The following is a 5,010-nucleotide window of genomic DNA, read 5'->3' as shown; positions in this document are numbered from 1 at the left end:
AATTGAGAGGGGTGTTCGGACTTGGAGGTAAGACAAGCTGAACTTTGAACATGCTAGATGTGAGATGCTTTTCAGATATCCAGGTGGGGATGTTTGCAGAAGGCAGATGCCAAATGGCTTTAGAGTTTGAAAAATGAGGTCAAAGGGTGATGACAACTGGGGAGCTATCAACATGGAAACAGCAGCAGAACCAATGGGATAGGAAGGTTTTTTCCAGGAAGTATATGTACAATGAGAAGAGGAGAAGGTACCAGACCCAGAACCCCCAAAATAGGTTATGGATTCTTAATTTGGCTCATTCACCAAAATCCACCTCTAGAATGAGAATATGGAACTCAGCCAATATTTTCTTAACTTTAAAAAATTTTTATTTAATCTTTATTGTCTTTTTTCCAACCATTTAGTCCCCTTATACCTCCCTTCCCCCAGCAACCACCACACTGTTGTCCACGTCCATGAGTCTGTTTTCCTTTCTGCTTAATCCTAAATTTACGTGTCATCCTTGCACAGGGGTCATGTATTGCTCTCTGTATCGTTCCGCTTTTAATATAGGTGCTGCCGAAGTCAGCACTGTTTTCTTAACTTTTAAATACAAAAGAAAGAAGCTTGGGATAAAATAGGTTTGGATTTTAACTAGAGAGGTCCAGGAACCAAGGTGCCTAGTACTGAATAGCAAAGGGAATGAGTAGCAGTAAATGATTATTAATAACACTTGGCATTTGGAGAGCACCTTTCTCCAAAGAACTGGAATCTCTGCCCAGACACCATGAATCTTCATAGAAAGTTTGGGAGGTCTGTACAAGGCAGGGGAGATTATATTAACTTTCGGCACACAAAAGAATGGTTCTGAGAACATCAGAAAGTTTTTTGAGCACAAAGCCAGAGAGTGTTATAGTCAGACAGCCTGACTCCAAACCCTGTCCTTGTGGTCGTAAGTCTGACCTGCTTCCTTGTCTAGATCTGACAACACAATCACATGCACTCCTGGCCTTGCCAATTCTAGATCTCAAATCCAAATCTCCAGGCAGACCAGGCAAGGGGGATGCATGTGTTTAAAAAGAGAACTTGATTTCAACAAGGGATTCCCTAGTGGATCAAGTATAGAATTTAGAGTCAGACAAACATGACTCTAAGGGTCACAGCTACTACTTTCTAGCTGTGTAATGTTGGGCTGTTTATTTTGTATCTCAGGACCTCTGTTTCCCCAACCTCAAAATAAAGATAATATTAGCTATTTCGTGGTTGTGTAAAGATGTGTTCATTCAACATATGTTTTTTGAGCATCGACTATATGCCAGGCATTGCTCTAATTTCTTGGGATACATTGAGAAACAAAATAAAGATTCCTGCTTAGGCTTTTACTTTCCTAGGAGGTGAAGAGTGGGAGGGAAGGAGAAATAGATGATAAATAATGAAATAATGGAGGAGAAAATTTTCTGGATGTTAGACAATGATAACCTCGGGGAAATGGAGAGATAAGTTGTATCGGGCACTTAGCACACTGTCTGGCGAGCACACAGTAGGCATTCCGGAAATTTGTGCTACTATTTTCATAATTAAGGAAAGATGAAGAGCCCAAGGTAGACGGACAGGCTGTAAATTTTTATGAAAATATGTCTATCTCTTAAACTTCAGACAGGAGTAAGCAGAAAAGTTGCCAGGGAAGGATAAGGGGAGATGATTACAAAGTGAAAAAAAAAGAACAAAAAAACTGACCTGAAATGTTTTTACGTGATATGTAATTAGCTGCATCTATTCTAATGACCACTAATTAAGCTGTCTCTTGCAGACTCCCAGAGAAAATCACTTGCCCAAACAGGTAGACTGAAATGTGCATTATAAGACCTTCAGCATTTAAATGAGTTTCAGCTTTATCATAGCGCAAGGAGCAGTTTAGAAAGGTTAGCCTATTTTCTTCTCACAGCTGTATTTTTATGAAAAAATAATGAACAGGATGTCAGTGACATTTTCTATGAAATTTCATCCATGATGACTTCTTTGGAGTAAGGAGTTGTGATCAGAGATTTGGGTCATTCATTTATTAGTTTGGCTAACTAACATTTGTGCAATTAATAATGAAAACAAGAGTTCAAAATTCTTCAAGATGGACCACTTACCTTGTCAAGCATTTATGTGCTACTCCTAATTTAATTTTCTCAATGACTCTTAAAGGTAGATATCTTTTAGATGACACAACAGAAATCTATAGTGACTAAGTAACTTCACATGGTCAAATAGTTAGGAAGAGGTGGAGGCTGAATTTGAACCCAGATTTGACTAACAACTGTGCTCATATTTGTCCACTATTATATATGACAGACCCCATGGTAAATTGAATAAGGTATAGTTCTGGCTTTGCAAAACCTATTAAATGTGAGAGACATATAAATAAACAAATAATTATGAAACAATACAGTAAGTACTAAATTAGGCATAATAGACTGGTCTAGGAACTCAGAAAAAAGAACTGCCTACTCAGATTGCATTGGGGACATTTTTCCAGAGTGATGTTTAAGGTGGTGTTAATGAATGAGTAGGAGTTTGGAAGCAAAGGTCAGGGTCAAAGGAAAGAGCATATTGAGCAAGATTTCTTTGGCTCCAAAGCCCATGTTTTAAGCACTATGCTAACCTATCTCCATTCACCTCACAATGAGATGTTCACTGAGTATTTTCTTGTACACTGAGGTGTTTAAGGGAGACAAAAAGAAAAAACAGAAACTGACTTAACATTAATAATCAATGCAAAGAATTCAGTTATTACAAACACATGTCCTCCTTGCAGATTTTGCCCCAAGGATATTGAAATGAGTCATTTGTTGTGCCCAGGGAGACGAGAAAGCTCTAACAGGCAGGGCACACAGTGCACTGGGCACTTGTTTGTCCATCCCAGAAACTGCTCACACTGGGCTCCAATCCTGAAGCTCCTCAGGCGGGATCCCAGGCGAATCCTTCAGACACACCAACTTGGCAGCAGGGTTGTAAACTTACAGGAGGATTGGTGCAAGAATCTCAGAACAGGTGGTCAGTGGAAACATGGTGAAAAGCCTTTGTTTTCTGGACTTGTAGTTGTCTATAGCAACAGGGAAATGATTGCACTGGCAACCAGTTAGCCTTGTCACTACAGTGAAGTTTTCCTGTCCTATGAGAAGTGAACATGTGTTTGCATTTCTATTGCGTCTCACTCACCACAGGGCAGAGCTAGTATAGATGTTCCTGTATGCAGGGCTGTAATGAAAATGAAGGCCCTTAGGTCGACCTTGTAGTAATTGGGTTTGAGATGTAAAAGCTGAACAAGGGAGCCATATGCCTAGCACCAGTCTGGGAACACGGCTGGTGTTCCGTGCTCACTAAGTTAAATAAATAAATAAAATGTTAAGCAACCATACTAAACAAATGTATTTGATGCTCCCTCGGTGTGGATGTTTTAATTAAATTTATGGGTTATTTCTGGTGCAAACCAAAAAAGAATCAAGCATTTGAAACAAGAGGAGCAGCCATGTGCCGTGGCCCTGGAGGGAGCATACGGGAGTGTGGGGGTGAAGGGGAAGCTAGGGCTGGACGAGGCGAGGGAAGGTCAGAGAGCCAGACCTGTAATCAAGGAGTTGAGAACAATAGGAATATTGATGGATTTTAGGTAGAGGATGATTTATGTCTTTACTGAACAGTGCTCTGGTTGCTACATGGAGAGTGGATTGTAGGGAGCAACAGTTGATGCAGGAGAGCTGCTGGGAAACTCCTGCAAGGCCTCTGGTGACGGACAATGGACTGGGGAGAGGGTGAGAGGGACACAGGAGGGATGAGAGACTGGGCAGGTAGGACCGTCAGGGCTTGAGAAAAAAGGAAAAATCATTACCAACTCCTGGGATTTTCACCTGAGCAACTGATGGATGTCAAATACTGACATGGGGAACAGCAGAAGATAAGAATGTCTGGAAGGAAAGGTCAAGAGGTTAGTTTTGGATCCAGTAGGTTTTTCTGATTACTTGAGTAACATGCAAATAGAGATTTCAGGCCCAGGGGAAAGGTTTAGACTAGTGTGTGTGTGTGTGTGTGTGTGTTGGGGGAGGAGGATGATGGTAGTGTATGTATGTATCATATAAACAAAAATAGATCATACTGTGCATCAACCTGGTTTTTGATCTAAAATATTTATCCTACATATTTCTTTAATAATCTATATAATTCCTTTATTCTTTTTAATGGTTGCATGACATGCCATCATATAAATATGCCATTATTTTTTAATTAAAAAATTTAAATTCTAAAATATTTGAAAAACAGAGAACAGAATATGTAACAGATATCTATGTACCCATCACCCAGGTTTAACAAATGTTAACATTTTGATGTATTAGCATCAGATCTCTTTATTTTGGATTTAAAGAAAAGTATTTCAAATACAATTAAGGTCCTGCTCCCATCCCTCTCCTTATCTTCCTCCATTGTTTCATTCCTCTCCAGAACAAATTAACTAATTATCCTGAAGTTGGTATGTGGGCTCTCTGGGTGTGCGTTTGTTTGTTTGTTTTTACTTTTAAGTGCATTTTTGTTTCTGTAAATAATATGTAATATAGTTTATTTTTAAATTCACACAAATTGATTCATATAGTTGCATATCCTTTTGCAACATCTCTTTTCATTTAACATTATATGCATGATATTTATCCATTTTTAAAAAGCCCCCTATTAATGGATACTCTCATTTTTAATCTGTATTATTCCAACATGAGTATAGGGTAATTTACACAAATACAACCTTAGGGACATAGGCCTGAAATGCTTTCCAACCAGGTGCCATCTGCAAACAGTGGCATGTAAACCACTGCATGTTGATTTCCTAAGCCTAACACTGGAATGTCACTCTTGGATAGTAACCTGTGACACACACATCGGGTCCTGCCGAGCAGGTGTTACGTAATGTTACATCCTGGTAAGAATGACCTCAAAGCTGTTTTGTTAGCACATCGGCTCAGAACAGGAACCACGCAGCTGAATGAGAGGCAGGGAGTC

At 39.5% G+C, this 5,010-nt stretch overlaps 1 non-coding gene across 1 annotated transcript; it reads right to left on the bottom strand.

The window, feature by feature from the left end:
• Positions 1 to 465: 465 nt before the first annotated feature.
• LOC150018158 (U6 spliceosomal RNA) lies at positions 466 to 571 on the bottom strand. The gene has a single exon (XR_016509436.1). It is a non-coding gene; the product is annotated as a U6 spliceosomal RNA (small nuclear RNA).
• Between the last annotated feature and the right edge of the window lie 4,439 nt (positions 572 to 5,010).

Source organism: Furipterus horrens, unplaced genomic scaffold (assembly GCF_987537825.1).
Source record: "Furipterus horrens unplaced genomic scaffold, mFurHor1.1.pri manual_scaffold_2, whole genome shotgun sequence".
NCBI lineage: Eukaryota > Metazoa > Chordata > Mammalia > Chiroptera > Furipteridae > Furipterus > Furipterus horrens.
This window is presented reverse-complemented; position numbering and strand designations above follow the sequence as displayed.